The sequence below is a fragment of the Aquarana catesbeiana genome, linkage group LG05, assembly GCF_042186555.1.
Source record: "Aquarana catesbeiana isolate 2022-GZ linkage group LG05, ASM4218655v1, whole genome shotgun sequence".
Classification (NCBI taxonomy): Eukaryota; Metazoa; Chordata; class Amphibia; order Anura; family Ranidae; genus Aquarana; species Aquarana catesbeiana.
In genome coordinates this window covers 178,225,268-178,249,358 of record NC_133328.1, presented here as the reverse complement: position 1 = coordinate 178,249,358, position 24,091 = coordinate 178,225,268, and positions in this window count along the sequence as shown.

Genomic DNA, 24,091 nt, shown 5'->3' with positions numbered 1-24,091 from the left:
GGGATTCATCCAACCCCTACATATGAAGGGCTGTATCAAGCTAATTTACCATTCAAAACATTATCAAATCTACTATTGTCCTAGAATCACCTTCTGCTATTTTGGTTTGGCAGAATTAACACGGTTCGGATGACTTATCTACCTAAACTGCTATATGCCTTCTGGGTCCTTCCGATTCCTGTACATACTCCATATCCACCAACAGAAATTGTTACATTTTCACGGCTTATCAGATGAAATTGGATAATAATTCAGTGTCTCATTCTATAGTTTTTGGCTTAGTCGCCTCAAACCCTTCTGTTCTCTCAGATTATTGTTTCAACAGAATATTATACCTTTTTTCAAGGAACACCTGAACATTACCTTAATATGGCGGTTAAGCTTACCTACTGGATTATCTTACTCACTGTAACTGCCCTTTACTCCACTTTGGATTTGAACCCTGAGTTATGTCTCATGTATCGGTTTTACCATAATCTGTCAGTTGGTCTTCTTTTTGTATATCCATGCTAAGTATTAATAAAATCCTTTGTAAAAGAAATGGATCTCTAAGCTTTATAAGAATCCTAAGGCAGCCTTGAAAACTGTACATTCCATCTCCTTGTACTTTCAAATAGGTAGGGGATCTAGACAATGTTGTATTCTGTCTCCATCCCTTTTTGCACTTATGATGGAGCCCTTGGCTATAGCCCTTCACTCGTTGGTTGTTGTAGGGTCCTTGGAATTAGGGGGTATCTGGGAGTGTTTACTCTTATATGCAGATGATTTGCTCCTCTTTTGTGGGCCCCTCTTTGCAGAAGGTTTTTGGGATTCTGGATAGGTTTGAGATATACTTTTGACTTTAAATCACACATTCTCCATATAGATAGTGATCTCGGGTGATCTGCCACTGAGATGGGTGTCTAATATAACCTATCTTGGTGTGTAATTTTCTGCTAAAATCTTTGACTATTATGCTCTGAACCTTCTCCCCCTACTCACCACTCTGAAAATGTAAAATAGAGGCATGGAAATTTTAACCATTATCTTTGACAGGTAAGGCCAATATTTTGGAAATAAAAAAAGCACTAGTTTTTCTTTACATTTTAAGAAATGCAGCAGTGTCAAGGGGGCTGGATTTCCCAACCTACAACATTATTTAGGACAAATATTTTTTGCCTGTAGATGGTTGTTGAAGAATGATGGGGATGCTGCCAAAGTCTTGCAGGCTGTCCTCCTACCATGGCATACAACTTTTGGTTTATCGAGGTCCTCAGGCAGCTTATCCCCTCACTGGCTTTATGAGGACTACTCTTAAATCATGGGATATGGCTCAGACTATATTACAACCAAGTGACGTAAAACATTCTCCCTCCTCTCCACTGTGGTTTAACACTTGTTTTTACAATTTTGCTGAATAAACAGACCCGATAGTCTGGGCTACCTGGTGGGTTTAAGCTGATAAATGATATTTTTCCTGCAGGTAGGCTTTTGACCTTTGATGAATTGAAGGCCAAGTTTTTTTAGATATTTTCAGCTGCACCTGTGTGTTGTAGTTAGGTTCTACAGCTCTGGAGGCTCAGCCCTCTTGCCGTGAACAATTGCTTTGTTCAGATTCCATGTTGAAACCCCTGTCAGAGGTGTATAAGCATGTATTCCTTATTCCTGTACGGCCTATTGCCTTGGAGCGCTGAAGGGGGAAGTGGTTGACAGACATTCCAGACCTTCAGGAGAAGGATTGTGATGGGACTATTCCTTCATGTACCTAGTTTCTGCTAGGGACCACTTGATTCACTTAAAATATTTTCATAGAATTGAGTTTACGTCTGCAAAGATGACCAGTATTTATGGACTCTCCTTTGCGGAATGCTGGCATTGTACCTCTTCCCCTTCTGATAGTGCCCCTTAGTTCAAACATTTTGGGAGGGAGGGGTCCAATTTCTCAAGAATATTACATTTTTTTCTCATTCAGCTGATGGTCTCAGTCTCCCTGCTGGGCTTAATGGAGGAGATAACCCCTAGAGCATATTGAACACTGTTGACCATATTATTATTTATTGCCTGTAAAGCATTTATTTTGCATTAGAAAAAGCCCTCTGCTTCTTCTCTAACATTGTGGAAGGTGTAGCTAAATTCTGTGATATATTGGTGATTTCTTGCATGTTCTTTAGGTTAAATATAAGAAAACATTCTGTGCTTAGTGTGAATCTCCTTCAAAATATAACAATTTTTAATGCATCAGACAGCTGCACTCACTGTATTACACATAACAATACAAAACTAAAATAAAAAAGAAAAGAGTGTGTTGCCCTATCATTTAAAGTGCATACGTGCCTTAAGTGCCTCACAAGTTTTTAAGCAGCATGTTAAAGAAGAAAAAAAAAAAAAGAGAGAAAACCAAACACATACAAATCAATGGTAATAAAGATAGCAGCAGAGTTAGTGAGATAAGACAGAGGGAGAGCTATAGAATGCAGGGGGGGATACTAGTCACAGAGGGGTCATAAAACTTTAGCATAATGTGTAAGAAAACCAATATCTAAATTCAGGCCATTATTTTTTGTGTCAAAAAGAAGTATCATTCTTAGTTCAAACATTTTCCTTTCCTGGATAGTTCTAAAATTCCATTTAAGAACTAAAACATTGAGGTCTTCTATAGTGTGGTCCGGTTGTGAGAAATGATGTCCCAGAGGTGTGCATAAACTGTCTTCTTTATGTTCTTTGATGGTATGTCTGTGCAAATTCATCCTCGCTTGCAACTTCTGTCCTGTTTCACCAACATAAGATCCTTTGCTGCACCTTTTGCATTGGATGAGGTACACAACATTACTTGAGGTACAGCTGTAAGATCCCATGATATTGAAGGTCCCATTTGTGTGTGTAACACTTTTGGATAGATTTATCTGGTTGCATAGTTTGCAGCGTTTTTTATTGCAGGGTTTGCTACCATTATTTGTGACTTCATAATCAGAGTGAAGTTTCCTGCTGATTAGTTTGTGTCTGAGGTTGGGTGGTTGTCTGAAAGCCAATAATGGGGGTTGTTGGAATATTCCTTTCAGAGTTTCATCCTCTGTTATAATGGGTTGTAAATCTTTGATTATCTTTTTGATCCCTTCAAGTGCTGGATTGCATGTGGTGACTAGAGGTACTCGGTTATTTGTTTTTTTCTCTGTGTATTCAAGGAGATTTTCTCTTCGGGTTTTCAAGGCTGTGTTTGGATGCAAAATAGATAAACAAACAAATTAATTATATGTGAAGTGTCAATATGTATAAACAAATATTACATTTCCCATAATTCATACAATACCCAATAGTTCATAAAATATCAAATAAGTTGAACAATAATAATCACAAATTCATAAAGTCCATGTGGTATTGATTAAGTGAAAAAAAGAAAAAAAACGTGGAAAAACAGTCCCAATCTGAATAGCAATGATTATCGAAGAAACTACGGTATACTTGTGTACCTCCTAGAATCCTTGTGTTTCTTGTGATCACCCAACAGTGCTCCACCCAAAACAGATATTTCAGCCTCTTACCAGATATTAGGACCTCATTACAAAGTCTGACTTGACTGTGGTATGATGAGAATACCCCTTACTTGGGATAAAGCAATACGGCTCCAATCCGAACACCACACAAAGTTTCAAATAGCAGTATATACTCTCAGTGCAGGCTTCCTAGACCACCTTCCACAGCAAAGCAAAAGCAATATACTCAAAACGTTTGGAGCGAGGTTTACATAAAAGGGTAGCTCATTGTACAATGTCTAAAAACCTGAGATATTGCAAAAAGAAATATACTCACAAGCACAAAGAGTAAACAGGCATCATGTACTGTACATAAGATTGTCCGTCCTATGTACGTTTTGTCCTAATAGACGTCGTCACTGGGGCAACGAAGATAGCGGTGCTCACTGGTGACAGGACTAAATAGGCTCATGGTCATCCAACGCTAGTGGGAACTGCCACCTCTCTATTAGTTCCCATCACATCACATGATGGCTGCCACATTAACCACTTGCTTACTGGGCACCTAAACCTCCCTCCTGCCCAGATCAATTTTCAGCTTTTAGCGCTGTCACTCTTTGAACGACAATTCGCGGTCATACAACACTGTACCCAAATGAAATTTTTATCATTTTTTTTCCCACAAATAGAGCGTTCTTTTGGTGGTATTTGATCACCTCTGGATTTTTTATTTTTTGTTAAAAAATTAAAAAAGACCGACTTAAAAAAAAATACAAAACCTTTTTATATTTTATTAATACATTTTGCAAACAGGTAATTTTTCTCCTTTATTGATGTACACTGATGAGGCTGCACCGATGGGCACTGATAGGCTGCTCTGATGGGCACTAATAGGCTGCATTGATGGGTACTGATAAGGCAGCACTGATGGGCACTAATAGGCGGCACTGGTGGGCACTGATGAGGTGGCACTGGTGGGCACTGAGATGTGGCACTGATGGGTGGCACTGATGGGCGGCACTGAAGGGCATTGATAGGCACTGAAAGGCACTAATAGGTGGCACTGATAGGTGGCAGTGATGGGCACTGATGGGAGGCAGCGATGGGCACTGATTGGAACTGGTAGGTGACACTGATAGGCAGCGCTGCTAGGTGGCACTGATTGGCACCACTGGTGGGCATTGATAGGTGGCACTGATTGCTGGCACTTATGCACTAATGGGCACTGATTCATGGCACTGTGGGCACTGGCAGGTTGCACTGGCAGGCGGTACTGGTGGGCACAGATAAGGCGACTTTGCCTCTTCCTCTTCGGGACCGATGTCCTTACACAGAAGCTGGTGATCTGCTTTTATTTTTCCTCACTCTGTCAGCGCTGGACCGCAAATCTGGTGCCAAGCTGGAAACAATGCCCTTAGAAGGGTGGGGCCAAAAAGCAACACACCATAGACAAACAGGTGATTGGACGATATTTCATCCAAGCAACAGTCGTCACTAAGGGGTCCATAGGCAAAACACACCTCTAGTTGGCGCCACCCCTTGGAGTCCAAAGACCACAAAATGATGACGCCCTGGGCGTTTGTGTGGTCACCTGATCCCATTTAACCTCTCCTGTTTCTGATATCATTTTAGCAATGCTAAATTGATTTTGCCTCCTAAGAATACATTTTTCCAATAAGGGCTACTAGAAATATATTGAATTTATTTGGAATTCAATTCAATTAAAGGAGCCTTAAAATAGTTAAATAACTTATCCTATATCCAGGGGAACTAGAAAAGGGGAAAGGAACTAGGGTGAGCTACACCTCTTCACACAAATCCAGGTAACATTTCTTACAAAAAAGACAATTGCAGAGAAACAAATTGAACAAAATTAATACTTGAGAAAAATCTTAATTATAATGGTCTATATCCCAGTAAAGAACCAGAACACTATAGAAAGGGTTTGAAGCTGATGGATTTGTTCATCCCTAGATGACTAGTAGCTGACAGCAGGGTATGAATCCATTTTGTCTCCCGCTGGAGAAGAATTTTGTCTACAACTCCCCCTCATTCATGTGTGGGAACATATTCCAAGGCAAAAAAATGTCATCTTTGACATTTGAAAAGAGTGGAATAAACCCATATGCCTACTGATTGGGATTTACATTTTCGTCTTCATTACAAGGGAAACATGGTCTCTGATCTGGTGAAAAAATTGTCTTTTGGTCTTTCCTACATAGAATGCTTTGCAATCGCCCTCCATCTAGTAGACTACTCCTACTGACTGGCAGGTTGCCAAGAACCTTGGTCTATATTCCTCTCCATTGGGGAGGGCTACAGACACCGAGTTCATAACAAATCTGCAATACCCACAAGTTCCACAGGGTGCAGTACTTGAGGAGTGAGTATGCGAAAGGGTACTGCACCCTGTGGAACTTGTGGGTATTGCAGATTTGTGGCCATTATGAGGCACTTACCTGCAAATGAAGCCCCGCGATGTCCCCACTGGTGGCTGCATCCATCATCATGTACTAGGCCACATAATGGCCTAGTATGCAATGCATGCTAGGCCATTATACTTTTACTTTGCAGGGGAAACTAGAGGAAGTAAAACCCATCAGGGTTTACTTCCTCTTTAAATTGTTTTGCTTCAGTTTCTCACTTTAGGATTTTATAAGCATTCCATGTGCATAGTATGTTGTGCTTGGTTGATTTTCTTTAGATGAGCGGTACACATTTAGAGCAAAATTATATTCTTGTATATATGAGACTAAAACCTTTTTTAATTTGGATATAGAAGGGTTAAAACACTTGCGTTTCTGCAGGTGTCCCATTGGGCAGATTTTTCTTTCACTTCTTTCCCCAAAGACACATGTAGTAGAGACTCCTAACCTGACAAAAGGAATATTAATGCAGCCTAGTAAATATGATGAAGCTATGTTCACTTCAAGAATCCAATTAAATGCAAGCAAAAATCCTGTTTTTTGTTTTTTTTCTTGCACGACTGAGTATTTAAAGTGAACACAGCTTCACTATATTTACTTGGCTGAATGAGCTTTCACTTTTGCTAATTGTACAGTCTCCAACCCTTTATTAAATAGAATATATCTATAATTAGATATTCTCTAATCCTTTAGTAAAACAAGCTCAAAATTTCGCCAAAGTGATGCAAATCTGCTTTTAAAAGGTACAACAAATGTCCACACTGAAAAACTTGCAATATATTCCTGTTCCAGTGCCAACTCAAAATTTTGGCTTTTCCCTGACTTTCAGTCCTGAAGATAATATCACCAGGACAAATAGTGAGGGTCGCTCCCCCCCCAGTGGGGACACAGACAACAAAAAAAAGGTCAGATTGGTAACCCTTACCTACCATATTCAAAACGAAAACATTTTAGTGTGAGATATTTTTACCTAAAATTAATATGTTGGTAATTTTTGAAATGCTAATTAGTCTGACACACAATCACCCACAAAAACATTCATACAAGTATATTTAAGAGGTCCATCCAAAATCCATTTTTATATTTTTTTTGTGTTAATCAGTTTTTATTATTATTAGGAGGCAAACAAGAAAAAACATTATTTAGTACAGGTTGTGTCTAAAAAAACAGAGAGTAGATTTGCATTTTAAAAACAAAAAAAGAGAAATAAAACAAATAACCCTGTGACATATATAGGATTTGGCAGCACAAAGGTATAATTATTTCAACAATCTGAAAAAGTGTGGTCCCCAGAGACAGAAAAATAAATCAAAAAGAAGATAGAAGAGAGGGGAAAAAGAAAAAAACAATAGGGGGGGAGAGGAGAAAGGGACAGGGGGGAACATCCAGCTTAGGTTCATTCATCTTATCTTAAAAGTGACCAACCTCACAAGAGAAAACTGTTCCATTTTACCCGTACCTTGAGCAATCATACGTTTAAATTTCAAACCATTCCATCAGAGCAGGGATCTACTCTGCATTTGGCTTCCAATGCCGAGAAATAATTTGCTAGGCAGCAATTAAAAAAAGTTAAAGTAAAGTCATGTGTTTCACCGATTTCACTGTACCAGGGATCATAGACAGCAATGCTGTCTGCAAAGTATTTTGGTTATTTGTGAGATAACAATTGTTATATAAGTTGAAAATCTTATCCCAAAACTGTTTAAGGAGTGGACAACTCCACCAAACATGGATAAAGGTACCTTTGTGTCTATTGCACCGCCAGAAGATATTTGTTATATTTGGAAAAATCTTTGACATATTTATATTTTTGTTAGATGCTGAAAAGTTAAGCCACACCACGGTACCTTATACCTTTCAGGGACTCTATTGACTCTATAAGACTTCTGAATTGAGTTCCTGTGGTTTGCTCACTCTCTTGGGTTTTTATTTATTTTATTCCAGGTAGAATGATACACTAGTTGCTATAAAAAGCAATAGTGAACAGGAAGACTCAAAACACCCAAGTTGACATGAACAAAGTAAGGAATTATGGCAGAGAAGTTTTCCTAGAGTATCCAAGACATACTGTATAAGACCAAGAGGATAATTCAGCCCACTAGGCTCCATCTTTAATTAAATATCACTTTTAGTTGGATTGTCCCCTTCGAGATTCTACTGTTTTGTGTTTTTTTTTATTGTTTCTATACCAGCCTGATATGACCTGATATAGTATTCTGCTCATTCTTTTCCAAGCTTAACAGCTGGTGATACCTTTGCAATCTCTGCTTATTGATCCAGCTACCCTGAAGATTCTAGTTATCTTGTGCTTTTTACATGACTGAAACTGGCTTCAAATTAAAGGCACAGATCAGAAGAAATGGGTTTTTTAAGGCGCTTATAACACAGCCAAACAAAAGATATATATAAAAATATAAACATTTTATTAAGACAGAAATCTTAAAATTCAACATGCTACTGTCGAAAACGGATCATACAGTACATAGGAAGATATACATCTCTACATGTTTCGCCATAACGATGGCTTCTTTAGGAGACTCGGTATCAGTCAACTGTATATATGATCACTGTAAAGAATAACATAGTTATTAGACTCAAATAATACTCAATACATAAATCCAAGCAAAAACATATCACAATCTCAAATTTAATTGTCCTGGATGAGTAGAAAGAGGAGGGGACCAAGCCCCAGTTCCAAGTTACCTATAGATTTTATGATCTGAATATAGGGCTCCAATCATATAGGAGAGGGCAAGAAAAGGATAATTTGGTGAAACCACAGAGGAGGCTAAAATCACCTCCTATAGGTCCATCTATATGGAAAATGAAGTATACCAACAGTACTGCTATTCTATAAGATGTAAGTGTAAGATCTCCACCCCATCCACTAGATGGCAGCCAGTCAATGCACATATAAGGCTGTTAATAGCCTATGTCCAGTAAGCTTGAGAAATAAACGCGCCTGACTTGATAGCCAGAGCGCATGCTCCGAAACATCATCGTGACCACCAGTGACGTCACCGCGCCTGGCGCTGCATTTCAGCACCGGCCCACAGCTTCAACCAAGCCTCGGTCACAGCTCTTCAGCCTCAAAGAAATCCCTCTGGACAGGATTCCCTTCTCCTGGGCAAGAAAAGCTGCAGTAACGCTAAAGCTAACGGGTGCCACATCAGTGTGGATAGGACATGTGCCAGACTTCCATAACTTTGAAGTAAGTGGATAATTGCACCTGTAATTCATTAAATGCCATTAGTTCTAACCTGGAGGTACCTGTTCTCTTCTTTTTGCATATCCCGGAGCCTGCTTTAACTTCCCTCTGAAGGCTTGCCCTGATTTATAGACTTTTGCAAACTGTATACAGGTCTTCCCCCCCTCCCATTTAGTCTCAGCTCCTCTCCATTCATACTAAGAACTCCATAACAAGGACTAAATTGATGGATTTTCTGCTATCATAAAAACCATGTGACAGTTCCGCTATCCCCTATGTTTTCCAGGAATTTATTAACAATGTCCTATGAGATTTGTTGCAGTTATGTGTTTTGGTTTATCTTGATGATGTTCTCATATTTTCCAAGTCCCTGGAGAGCCACCACACAGATGTCTGTCATGTGCTTCAGAAACTAAGAGAGAACAATCTCTGTTGTAAACTGGAGAAGTGCGAGTTCCATTGTGAACAGGTTAAACTCATGGGTTATGTCATTTCCACTGCTGGTTTTTCGATGGACCCAGAGAAACTTTTGGCAGTTCTACAGTGGCCCCGACCCATGGGTTTATGTCCTCTGCAGTGTTTCCTGGGCTTTGCATACTATTATCGGAAGTTTATTCGTAACTTCTCGTCTCTGGTCAAGCCGCTGACTGATATGACCAGAAAGGACGGCAACCCACAGAGTTGGTCTTCGGAGTCCATTAAAGCCTTTGAGAGTCTCAAGGCTGCCTTTGTTTCTGCTCCTGGGTTGGCACATCCTGATCCTATGTTGCCTTTTATCCTTGAGGTTGACGCTTCTGAGACTGGTGTTGGCACCCTTCTGTCTCAACGTCCTACCTCTGAGAGTGCTATGCATCCTTGTGGCTACTTTTCCAAGAAATTGTCACCTGCGGAGTGCAATTACGAGACTGGTGACACAGAGTTGTTGGCAATCATTTTAGCCCTGAAAGAATGGAGACATCTTCTTGAAGGTACCACTGTGCCGGTTCTCATTCTTACTGACCATAAGAATCTCACATTCTTGTCTGAGCCTAAATGCCTCTCTCCCAGAGAGGCCCGATGGGCTCTTTTCTTGTCAAGTTTCAATTACACTGTCTCATTTTTACCCGGTACTAAGAATGTAAAGGCTGACGCCTTGTCACGACAATTTTCCTCCACTTCCAAGTTGGAGTTGGTTCCGGTTCCTGTGATTCCTCCTGATTGTATTTTGGCTACAGTTCGCACCAGTCTCACTTCTCTTTTGGGTGACAAAATTCTTGCTGCTCAGGTCCATGCTCCTCCTGAGAAACCTAGTGACCGCTGCTTTGTCCCAGAGAGTCTCCGTACTGCTGTGCTCCAGACTTACCATTCTCCCAAGGCTGCTGGCCACCCTGGGAAGAATCAACTCTTTTGGGCCATTTCCCAACAATTCTGGTGGCCTAGTCTACGTGCTGATGTAACTGACTTCGTAGCTCGTAGCTCAGAGTAATGACCCGTACACACGGTCGGATTTTCCGACAGAAAATGTGCAAACGGAGCGTGTTGTCGGAAATTCTGACCGTGTGTGGGCTCCATCGGACTTTTTCCATCGGATTTTCCGACACACAAAGTTTGAGAGCAGGCTATAAAATTTTCCGACAACAAAATCCGATTGCGTCAATTCCGACTGTGTGTGGACAATTCCGACGCACAAAGTGCCATGCATGCTCAGAAGAAATTTTGAGACGGAACAGCTCAGTCTAGTAAAATTAGCGTTCGGAATGGATACAGCACTTTCGTCACGCTGCAATGTTTTAAATAGTTTAATACAGCGCACTCTCTTCATCTTAATAATGTGAGAAGAATGAAGTAGTTTTGCTGCTCATATTCACACAGACTTCTCACAAACGTATTTCTTTAATATTTATCGGGATTCCCTCAATATATTTTGATTTGTCACATCTGACCAAATTTCTTTTTGTTTATTGTTAATTTTTTTTTTTTTTCAAGGCTGATTTTTTTTTTGGGGTTTGTATTTTTTTCAAGGCTGTTTTTTTATTTGTGTTTATTTGTGTTTTACTCCATAATATTTTTGTGTGTGTTTTGTGTGTCAAGTTACCACAACACCATTGATATCTTGTATTATTTAATCTCAAAGAGATTGTTTGGTGTTGGTGTCCCTTGTTAATTTCACATTGTATTTTTGAAATGTACCTGCCTACTCACAAACAAACTGTCCTATTTGAAGGAAAACACACATAGGCGAGTATAATTGAAACAAAAATTCCTTTATTAAGGGCTCAGAACCAAACAAAGAGGGAGGCAACGCTGGAGAAACAGCAGAAATTGGTGAAGCCTTTGACCCCCAGGGCAGACATCAATTCTTTTACAGCAAAATTGGTGGCCTGAGGAGTCCTTATCTAAGGGAGTGCAGTCTGGTCCAGAAGTCCCAGAGATCCGGAAAGCAGCAGATGACATCTATGTCCCCAGGCTGTGGTACTACAAGAGGCTGCATATTTTGCCAGATGAGACTGGACCCAGGGTCATCACTCTCTGGTCTTCTTTCCACGCTTCCTTCACTGGTGTGGCTCTGGTGTTGGAGATGTGGCAGGAGGAGGAGTAGGACCTGGAGGAGGAGGAGGAGTAGGACCTGGAGGAGGAGGAAGAGGAGGACCATGTGTGAGGTCACAAATGTGGGTAGCACATGTTATTTGGCCCCTCAACCCCTTATTGAGAGCTTCCAAAATTAGGAACTCACAGAGGAGTCGTTGGCCCTCCTCCATCTGCATCATTTTGCAGGCAGTTATGCCAGCAAAGTCCTCCTCCACACTGTGGGGTGTTCTGAGGGCCTCAGTAGCCTTCCAAAAGAGACCTATGGCAGCCTCCTCCAGGTTACTCCTCTTCCTGGCACTTTGTCTTTGAAGGTGTAGGGGAGGGACCTGGATATCAGGCAGCCTGCTTGGCCTGGCCACCTCCTGGCTGAGACTTCCCTTTGTATGAAAAAGGGACATGGTTTTAGTTTTTGCTTCATCAATCACAATCATAAATTAGTACTCCAAACTAACATCTAGTTAACATCATTGATTGGACAACCAGAAATATTTAGAAGAATGCTATACCTGGCTCAAGCTGGGCTCCTCCACATGTTGCTGCCTGGAAGGCCCAGGTTGGGCGTCAGAAGCCTCAGCTGGGGGGGAAGGAAGCGTGGAAGGAAGACTGGAGAGTGCTGGCCTGGGATCTGTCTGACCTGCCAGAAAATGCAGTCTGTCATAGTACCACAGCCTTGGGACATAAATGTAATCTGCAGCTCCTCATCTCTGGCAATCCTGGACCTTCTTGCACTACCTTCGATAAGTGCCCCTCAGGCCACCAATTAGGATATTCAAATAGGTGATGTCTGCCGTGGGGATCACCGTCTTCACAAATTCCAACAAATTATCCAGCGCTGCCTTCCTCTTTGTTTGGTTCTTATATTCAGGGTGGTTTATCTGCCACAGACAGGGCAGCTCCCTAAACATATCTATGAAGATTGGCATAAAGTCCTCATCTTTCAAGATATCCATTTTCACTGCAAGACACAACACAAGACAAAGCCTAATGTCAGCCTAAAGTCTTCTAAACTTGTGAAAATACAGGCCTCAATCTAGAAGCAGTATAGGCCCAATGTTAAATCTTACCTTCGCTATCACGATCGGAGCCTCCGTTACTCCTTCCTCCGCTCACAGATCGTAATACTACGCATGCGTGTTACGCTTTATAGACACTGCGCATGCGTGAAACTCTGCCCACCCTTGACATTCTTTCTAGTCTATTCCCCACCCCTTCTCGTTCGTCACAGTGGGGGAAGAGCACATGGCAGAGACACAGCAGGTGTCAGATAATTACACCAACGAGGAGGAGGAAAGCCCGGAGCCTGAAACGTCCCGATCCAGAAAGAGACGATATAAGGCAACAAATATGTCCTTTGGGGAGATGTTGGAGATGGTCGACATAATGAAGAGGGCCGACTATGAAGAGAAGTATGGACCTTACCTCAACCCCAATTTCAGAAAGGCCAAGATCATGGCGAAAGTGGTCAAGAGCCTGCACCAGAATTTCGGGGTACGACGATCGAAAGATCAGCTCAGGAAGCGGTGGTTTGACCTCAAATTAAGGGAGCACGAGCAGTACAGAAAGATCCGGAGAGTGCTGCAAAAAAGTAAGTAGTTGTGCTGTGTTCCGATTCTTTTTATGTTTATTACGTTCGTGCTGCTCCATGTGCTTTTCTTAACTGTTATCCATTTCTAAATGTCAACTTTCATGTTCATGGGCACATTATTTGTTCGTATCAAACATTTTTTGTGTGGCCTAGAAAACACCATTGTTTTGGCCATATGCATTTGCCAACATTTTTTATGGCCTACTTGTCTGAAACTAATTTGGTTGTGTAGATGGGTTTGTTACTAGAATGAAATGCAAACTAGATTCTGTGTAAGGAGGGGACACTCAGCAGCAGTTTTCACATCTGGACGCTGGAGCACTAGTGTGGGACACAAGAACACCCTTTTTATTAGGGGGCCCACACAGGTGCTCCAGTGTATACTATAGGGGTGTCTCCATCTGTGAAGCTTGTACAAAACAGGTAAAGCATTGAAGCTTGACAAAGGACACTAAAAATTCTACATCTTGGAACTCTGCCAAAATAGACAATTGTACCCCACTTCCAAACAATGTTTCATATTTATAGTTCTGACATCAAATATCTGTGCTAAGTATACCAATTTTTTTTTACATAGGGGAGAAAAGACTCGGAGGACACCCCTCTTCCGAGGAGACCACAGACCCCCCTCCTCTGGAAGAAGGGAAAATCCACCCAAGCAACGCAGAGCAGGAGGAGGAAGAAGTGGTGGAAACTGGCACCACAACAGGTGAGTGTCTGCGACCACAGGCTCAGGTAAGAGATGGATGCCGGCATATTTATAATACATTGTGTTTTTTGGTTTCTATCTTTTTAGGTGATTGTGATGTTGTGGATCCAGATCCTTTCACCTCGGAAAGTGCACAGATCCTGATTGGGGAGATCATGGGGTGTAATAGGGACTTGGAAAACATCAAGAAAAACATCAATGATGTTCTTCAAAAAATGAAGAACATCATTGATGTTTTAGGGAGAGTTTAAAACCACTCCAAATCCCTTTTTTTTGTGTGCTACAAATTTTTGACATTTTTTGACAAAATGGAGAAAAGCCACATTTTGAAGAGGCACACAGTGTGTCAACATGTGCTATCTGCCATCACGGGAGATCAATGGACGCGTTTTGAGGGTGCAACCCCTTCCTCAATAATAAAGTAGCTGTGAGAAAGGGGTTGCACCCCCAAAACACGTCCCTTGATCCCCCGTGATGGCAGGTAGCACATGTTGACATTCGTAAATTTGTGTGCATCTTCAAAATTTGGCTTTTCCTGGGGTGACTTCACCCCATCTGAACGCAATATCAACACAGTTTGTAAATACTCATGTCTGATATTGCCTTCAAGTTCTACCAAATATGAACTTTGTAAGTTCAAGATTTATGTCTTTCTTGTTGGTTTTAAACATGTCTGTTTTATCTTAAATGGACATTTCTACTTTTTCTAATGTGACCCCAAAAATTGTTATACAACAAACATGTTGGTTTGTTTTAAAAACCTTTTCTAAATGCACATGTGATTGTGCTGGTATTAAAAAGATTGTTAATCAAGAATGTGTGGATTATTGTCTCAACGCTACAACACTTTTGTGGTACTCTAATTGCTGTTTTCTGTGACAATGGGTGTTATTTCCTAAGGGCAAATCCACTTTGCACTACAAGTGCAGTTTCAGTGCAGTTTTAAGTGCACTTGTAGTGCAAAGTGTCTTTGCCTTTAGTAAATAACACCCAACAGTGCTTTGTAAGGTTACACAATCACGCCATTTTTAGGACTCACCACATTTCTGTCAGGGTCAGCTAAAACAAACACAAGCAGTAAATGTCACCAAAGATGTGAGTATTTTTTTTTATTTTTATTTGCAAAAGGTTTTAGACATTGTCTGGCATATTGATAGCACCCCTACCCACAAGGTATCTTAGCTGGACATCACAGGCACTCAGGGGGGGCAAGCCAGGATGGCAACTTTCAAGCGCCGTCAGGGTTGGTTCATTTGGAATTGCAGCCTCAGGCCCAACTGAGCCAGCATAGTTGGCAGAAGAAAAAGAAATAACCGCGCTAAAATATATATGAATAAGATATGTGAAATATTCTTATATCGATGTCCCAAAAACCTCTGTTAGAAAATTCATGTATATATGTGAAACATTGCGATAATCAGAAAAATATATATAAGTCCATACATATAACTGTGAATCAAAAGGTGATGTCCATATGTGGTAGATGGAAATCTTTATATATGATAATTGACCAGAATCAGTCACAGAGAGAAGCCCATGAATGGACACAACCAGACTTGGTGGTAAAGATGAAAGAGACACCGCACTCAGTTATCCGCCAGCGCACAAATATTGCGCTTACCACAAGGCAAGCAAAAACCAGCCTATGTTCCCTCCTGGTATGGGAAAATCCAGCTGGTGTGACTTGACTGCATACAGCGTGGCTAAGAGGATGTAGCAAGGACCCCAAACTCTCGTCTCACAGGCATGTGAATGAAAAGAAACTGACCATAGTGTAATACTGTCAGGACAGTTTAATAAAAAAAAGGTAGAAAACTTACATAAGTAGATTAAAAACAGCAAACAGCCGGCCGGCATAGCGAGCACCCGTCCACACTAGGATGGCGATGACGTCAGAGCGTCAACCTCCCGACGTACGTTTCACCACAAATGGCGTCGTCTGGGGATGTTTTTTATATAGTTGGCAGAATGTTGCCGTAAAAAGTTGTGTAGAACACAGCACGCCAGGATTATATGATTCAGTTTATACTCCGCCATATGTATGGGTGAAAGAAATTGGCGGAACCGGCTGGCCATGATTCCAAACATGTTCTCCATCACTCTTCTGGCTCTGGCCAGCCGGTAATTAAAAACCCTCTGATCCGGGGTGAGGGTCCTCATCGGGAATGGCCGCATAAGATGGTCGCCCAGTGCAAATGCTTCATCCGCAACGAAGACGAATGGGAGTCCTTCCACATTGTCTTCTGGAGGTGGCAAGTCCAAGTTGCCATTCTGGAGACGCCTGTAGAACTCCGTCTGGGAGATGACTCCACCATCGGACATCCGGCCATTCTTCCCCACGTCCACATACAGGAACTAATAAGTAGCCGACACCACCGCCAACATCACAATACTATTGAACCCCTTATAATTATAATAGTATGACCCCGAGTTGGGTGGTGGGACGATGTGGACGTGTTTACCATCAATTGCCCCGCCACAGTTAGGAAAGTCCCACCACTGGGCAAAGTGGGAGGCCACAGTCTGCCATTCCTGTGGCGTGGAAGGAAACTGTGGAGTCAAAACAAAAAAACAAAATTAGTCATTTTGTACATAAACAGGTAAAGCAGATTAGACACAAACATTCTTGGCCAACATCAAGATAACATTTATTTGAGGGAGTTTTTAAAGACCAAAGTATACCTATCAGATTACCCCTCCCCCCTCTCATGGGCCATTTCTAACATTATAGGGGGGGGAGCTCTTGGACAGGTAACCCTCTCCACTTCATTGAGAGATGAATGCCTAAATAATGGGTATAACTTTGGCCAGACCCTGACAGAAATGTGGTGAGTCCTAAAAATGGCGTGATTGTGTAACCTTACAAAGCACTGTTGGGTGTTATTTACTAAAGGCAAAGACACTTAGTTACACTATTGGCAGCCCACTGGACAGGTAAGAAGTGTCATAATACAAAGATATAAATACACATTGTACACATTTGAGCACATTTGGACATTCTGCTATTACCTATCAAGATAATAATAGGATACAAAAAATTTAAACAGTACCATTGGAAAGTATTCAGGCAGGCCCTTGCAATACATGCTTTGGGGAATTCATCCATACATCTGACCACTAAAGAGGTGGGTATAGTGTGTATGGGTTTGGCAAAGTCACCAGATAGATGATTGAGGATAGATAGAGAATTGTTATCAGCTGACTTAGCAGTTGGGGGGAGGGAGGGTTCCAAATGATTTGGGGACCCCCAAAAAAAGCCTCTGGCACTCTGCCTGAATTTAAAGCACAAATCACATTTAAAAACATTTTAGGGGGTGTTTGGGGTAAAGCACTACTATGGAGCTGACAAAATACATTGTTAAGTGACGACATGAGGTGAATATAGGGCCAGGAGACCATGCTGGTGAGGTAAGTGAAGGCAAATATGTATGAAGGACAACAAAAATAATTACATAAAAATCTAGCATGCATGAGGACAAAGGGGACATTCACAGCATATTACAATCATGGTAATTAGGGAATGAGGAAAGAAATACAATATATTAGCAAACATTGAATACAATAAAATGTGATATTAAAGGATAAAAATCTTACCTTAATATACTCCTTCTTCAGGACCTGGATGATGGCAGAACAGGTCTCTGGGATAATAATTCCTAGAGCCTGGGGGGAGATGCTTGTCGAGAACTTGAGGTCCTGCAGGCTTCTCCCCGTCGCCAAGTATCGCAGGATGGCGATGAGCCTCTGCTCCGGAGTGATGGCTTGCCTCATGCAGGTATCCTGCCTGTTGATATAGGGGGTCAGCAAAGCCAACAAACGGTGAAATACGGGGTCCGTTATCCGGAGAAAGTTCCTGAAATCATCAGGATTATTCTCACGGATCTCACGGAGCAAAGGCATATGACAGAACTGGTCACGCTTAAGCAACCAATTCTTGGTCCATGAACTCCTCCCCACCCTGTTCATGGATTGGATTTGAGTCAAGGTCAGGACCCCAACACCAAGCCCACGCACAGCACGAACTCTACGAGGAGTACGTATACGCAACATGGCTAGAAAACGGTCGGCTGCTCAGAACGAAGTAACAGAATGCACTGAAGAACAGCAAGGCCTGTGAAGAGCGACCTGAAAAACAGTAACGAATGAACAAGAACACAATGACTGAGTCACGCGTAGCTTGCTGCACGCACTGAAGACCAGATACAAACCCACAAGCACAAACTGAACAGCAGAAAACAGTCTGAAAACCATGAGTCTGAAAAAGCGCGAATCGTCTCTCACCAAACTTTTACTAACACGAGATTAGCAAAAGGAGCCCAAAGGGTGCCGTGCTTGGTTCTGAAATGGCCTTTTCAAGTCTCGTCGTACGTGGTGTATGTCACCGCATTCTTGCCGATTGGAAATTCTGACAACTTTGTGCGACCGTGTATACGGAAAACAAGTTTGAGCCAACATCCGTCGGAAAAAATCCATGGATTTTGTTGTCGGAATGTCCAATCAATGTCTGATCGTGTGTACGGGGCATAAGACTCCACAACACCTTCCAGTGGGCCTCCTACAACCCATACCCAATGGAGAGAGGCCCTGGACCCATCTGTCTATAGATTTCATTGTGGAGTTACCCAAATCCCAGGGCGACACAGTTATCCTTATGGTGGTTGACCGTTTATCAAAGATGTGTCATTGTATTCCATTTAAGAAGTTGCCCACTTCTAAGGAACTGGCTTCCATTTTTGCTCAGGAGATCTTTTGCTTACATGGGCTACCCAAGGTGATTGTCTCGGACAGGGGTAGTTCGTTTGTGTCTCGGTTCTGGTGAGCCTTTTGTGCACAGTTGGGAATTCAGCTTGCTTTCTCGCCTGCGTATCACCCGCAGTCTAATGGGGCCGCAGAACGAGCTAATCAGTCCTTGGAGCAATTCCTACATTGCTATATTTCTGACCATCATAACAACTGGTCAGACCTATTACTGTGGGCAGAGTTTGCCCACAATAGTGCCTTGAATTCTGCTTCCCGATGGTCCCTGTTTATGGCAAATTATGTTTTCCAACCTTCCATGTTAAAAAAATATATAAATATTTATACAGGGTACCGGCGAAGGGAAAAAAAAATATATTATGCCAATCGTTTGTGTCTGCTGCAGTAAAAAAAAGACCCTCCCCACTCTCGGGTAAGGTCTTTATAAAGAAAAAAACGTGTTTATGGACTGTGCCAACTATTAAAATAAATTAGTGTACCACCACTACTATTTATATCCATAGACCTAAATTGTGTATATTATTATCAAAATATCCTAACAGTGTGCTGTATAGAAAACTATTTATTCGGTTAGTTATACCCTTCAAAAATCTATGTATACGTGCTCGTGTGCCCAGATAAAAAACATAAAAAACATATAAAAGTACCTGTCCTAAGTCATAGGATTCAAAACCATACAAACATGAACATGTGTAGTAAACAAACAAAAATGAAGAAATGAAACTACTGCTATAAAATAGATAAACCATTCCATTTCCATTCAATACAGTATCTCACACAAGTGAGTACACCCCTCACATTTTTTAAATATTTTATTATATCTTTTCATGTGACAACACTGAAGAAATGACACTTTGCTACAATGTAAAGTAGTGAGTGTACAGCTTGTATCAAAGTGTAAATTTGCTGTCCCCTCAAAATAACTCAACACACTATTGCTGGCAACAAAAGTGAGTACACCCCTAAGTGAAAATGTACAATTTGGGCCCAAAGTGTCAATATTTTGTGTGGCCACCATTATTTTCCAGCACTGCCTTAACCCTCTTGGGCATGGATTTCACCAGAGCTTCACAGGTTGCCACTGGAGTCCTCTTCCACCCCTCCATGACGACATCACGGAGCTGGTGGATGTTAGAGACCTTGCGCTCCTCCACCTTCCGTTTGAGGATGCCCCACAGATGCTCAATAGGGTTTAGGTCTGGAGACATGCTTGGCCAGTCCATCACCTTTACCCTCAGCTTCTTTAGCAAGGCGGTGGTCGACTTGGAGGTGTGTTTGGGGTTCTTCTCATGTTGGTAAAAATGCCCTGCGGCCCAGTCTCCGAAGAGAGGGGATCATGCTCGGCTTCAGTATGTCACAGTACATGTTGGCATTCATGGTTCCCTCAATGAACTGTAGCTCCCTACTGCCAGCAGCACTCATGCAGCTCCAGACCATGACACTCCCACCACTATACTTGACTGTAGGCAAGACACACTTGTCTTTGTACTCCTCACCTGGTTGCCGCCACACACACTTGACACCGTCTGAACCAAATAAGTTTATCTTCGTCTCATAGGCCCACAGGACATGGTTCCAGTAATCCATGTCCTTAGTCTGCTTGTCTTCAGAAAACAGTTTGCGGGCTTTCTTGTGCATCATCTTTAGAAGAGGTTTACTTCTGGGACAACAGTCATGCAGACCAATTTTATGCAGTGTGCGGCTTATGGTCTGGGCACTGACAGGCTGACCCCCCCAGCCCTTCAACCCTTCAACCTCTGCAGCAATGCTGGCAGCACTCATACGTCTATTTCCCAAAGACAACCTCTGGATATGACACTGAGCACGTGCACTCAACTTCTTTGGTTGACCATGGCGAGGCCTGTTCTGAGCGGAACCTGTCCTGTTAAACCGCTGTATGGTCTCAGCCACCATGCTGCAGCTCAGTTTCCGGATCTTGGCAATCTTCTTATAGCCTAGGCCATCTTTATGTAGAGCAACAATTCTTTTTTTCAGATCCTCAGAGAGTTCTTTGCCATGAGGTGCCATGTTGAACTTCCAGTGACCAGTATGAAAGAGTGGGAGCGATATCACCAAATTTAACACACCTGCTCCCCATTCACACCTAAGATCTTGTAACACTAACGAGTCACATGATAACGGGGAGGGAAAATGGCTAACTGGGCCCAATTTGGACATTTTCACTTAGGGGTGTACTCACTTTTGTTGCCAGCGGTTTAGACATTAATAGCTGTGTGTTGAGTTATTTTGAGAGGGCAGCAAATTTACACTGTTATACAAGCTGTACTCTCACTACTTTACATTGTAGCAAAGTGTCGTTTCTTCAGTGTTGTCACATGAAAAGATATAATAAAATATTTACAAAAATGTGAGAGGTGTACTCACTTGTGTGAGATATTGTATATCTTTAGTGAAAAGTTCGATGCACTCATTACAAATAGCTGACAAGTCCCACATAAGTCACCTCAGTGAGTGATCAGCCAGCTCCTATGGATTCATCTCTTAATTGTGCAGCTAAGTACCACCATTTTGTGATTCCACCACCACTTATAGATTGGCCACTCACCAGAAACTGGTGAATGTGAGATGAATCCATAGGAGCTGGCTTATCACTCGCTGAGGTGACTTATCTGGGACTTGTCAGCTATTTGTAATCATCCACTGCACTGAGTGCATTGAACTTTTCACTAAAGATATATATTGAATGGTTTATCTATTTTACAGCAGTAGTTTCATTTCTTAATTTTTAACCATTTTTAACCTTCCATGTTACCTGACTCATTTGTTCCGCAGAGTATTCCTGTGTTAGAGCAGCATCTCCGTGGTCTTCGTTCCACTTGGGCACGAGTCCAGGAGGCTTTGCGACATGCTAATGATAGGTACAGACTCCCTGCTGACCGCAGACGCCTGCCTGCACCTTCCTACCAGGTTGGGGACAGGGTCTGGCTGTCATCTCATAACCTCTGACTTCGTGTTCCCTCACTGAAGTTAGCACCTCGGTTTATTGGGCCTTTACGCATTAGACCTTCCTTCTAATATGCGTATTTCAAATGTATTTCATGTCTCCTTATTAAAACCTTTGGTCTGCAACCGCTTTCCACCTTGGTGCCACGTCCTCATCCTGTACAGGTTGAGAACCATGAGGAGTATGAAGTACAGTCCATTGCTGACTCCCATAGGTTCCGTGGGCGCATACAGTACCTGGTGCATTGGAAAGGGTACAGTCCGGAGGAACGCTCTTGGGTCTCATCCTCGGACCTACATGCCCCTGTCCTCCTCCATGAGTTCCATAGACGTTTTCCCCTCAAGCCTGGTGGTCCTCCAAGGGGAGTGGTCATTGAGGAGGGAGTACTGTCAGGGCTGGGTTCAGCCCTTCCTTCTCTGTGCTGGCCGCTCAGCTGTCGGCTAATTGCCAGCTACTACCTCTCCACAGTTGCTCAGCTGTTGATGATATCCTGCTCGTCAGTCCTGCCTACTTAAGCCGTCCAGTCCAGAGGATCTCTGCCTTCCCCTTGGTTAACATCACAGAAACACTCCTGCGATCCTGTTCAAGACTTGCTTTGCTGACATCCCTTCTGGCTCCAGATCCTTCTTGCTGTTGCACTACATTGATCCCTGACTTCTGGCTTGGCTGACTATCCATTTTGGATACTGAACTTTGGCTATGTTTTAACTACATTTGTCCTTTTTACTTTTATTATTAAACAAGTGTGATTTAACTGTACTTCTGTCTCGGCCTGATTTCATGTTTTCTGACAAATATATATATATATATATATATATATATATATATATATATATATATATATATCAGCTTCTATGCAAGAGAACTGTAAGAGTTAACAGAAGTTCACACCTCTTCTAAGAATACACTCAAAGATAACAAGATAACACCAATGTTTTAAAAGAAGCAAGGACATTGCAAGAACATGGCTACTTCCTCATATGGACGTCCCAGCTAAAAGCCAAAACTTTGTCACATACTTTGTCATAATATATTCATATATTTGTGGTTGTTTTGTGGTTTGCATGTGCCAGCCTTATCTGACGTATCTTAATCTTAGCGAAATGGTATATAAGTCTTGCAAAGAGGAAATATTAAAACAGAAAGCCATTTTACTCTGAATGGTGTCTCAGTGTCAGTTTACTTGAGCATGCATGCTCTATATCTCTATATTCAATAATTTGATCAGGGGCAGATATAAAAATACCGGACCTCAGGGTTTTGGTCCAAAACAAAATTACACAGATGTCTAGTTCTAATAATATGATCCCTAGACTATCCTGCAGAAATGGACAGCAAAATGCAGTAGCCCATGGGGTGTGAAAAACATAAATCTGGCCCTACCTATTTGCTCATAACATATGGGCCACTCTGAACCAATACAATATTGCCAAGTTTGCGAATTGACATTGCCCTACTTCAAAATCCTACGTGAGATAAAAGAAGAAACCTACGGGGAAAATGCGATACATATACTTACCTTTTCCCCAGCTTTTCTACTGCAAAGTAGGACATCACGCTTCTTCCAACAAGATCCTGGGGAATGCAGAGTTACCCAAACCTCACAAATAGATGCTCAAACATAGCACACAAACATTTTCTCCTGAGATTTGGGCTACTTAGTATTCCCATGATCTCAGCAGAAAGCGCATGACATCACCCTCGCCTAGAGGTCAAGATTAGTAACCAAGAGAAAATGAAGTATATTTTAAATATTTTTCTATTATAGAGTGCGGAGGGGAGCAAAGTAAATGAGCAGACATTGCTAAATTTGTAAGACTTTGTTCTGTGTTGGAAGTCAATAAAGTGCATCTCTCTGGAAGAATTGGGTTGCTGCAGAAGATTATAACTACTAATTAATTATCTACTTACTATACTATATCATTACATTGGAAAAAACTATGATACCGTGTTCAAAAGTATAAACCAATGTGTATCAGGCTCCATCCTGGAACCAGTTCTGTGTGTGTAGACTGGGGAGTGTGGTATCTGTCCTGTGCGATTGGCCTGGAAGTAAGAAGAAAATGACTAAGCAGGTATAAGAAGAACTCCGGATTCATCCAAATACTTTATACCTCATCCTCACTCCTGAAGGAGTGGAACATGTTTCTGTTAAACACATTGAGTTGGAGTGATAATCCCACGGCGGTTAGCCATATTACTGGTGGAGAGGAATGGAATAAAACCAGGATAAGTGGAGGAGAACGGCCGGGAGAATATAGTGACGTAATTAACAGATATTATACCATCATTATTAAGGTGAGAGTTCTGAGAGCCTAAAGTTATTGTGAAATTACTCCATATGAAGATCTGCACGAATTCTGACCAATCTGTTTATTCCCACACTGAGTCACCTTACTATTCTGGAAGGGCAAGACAGAGCC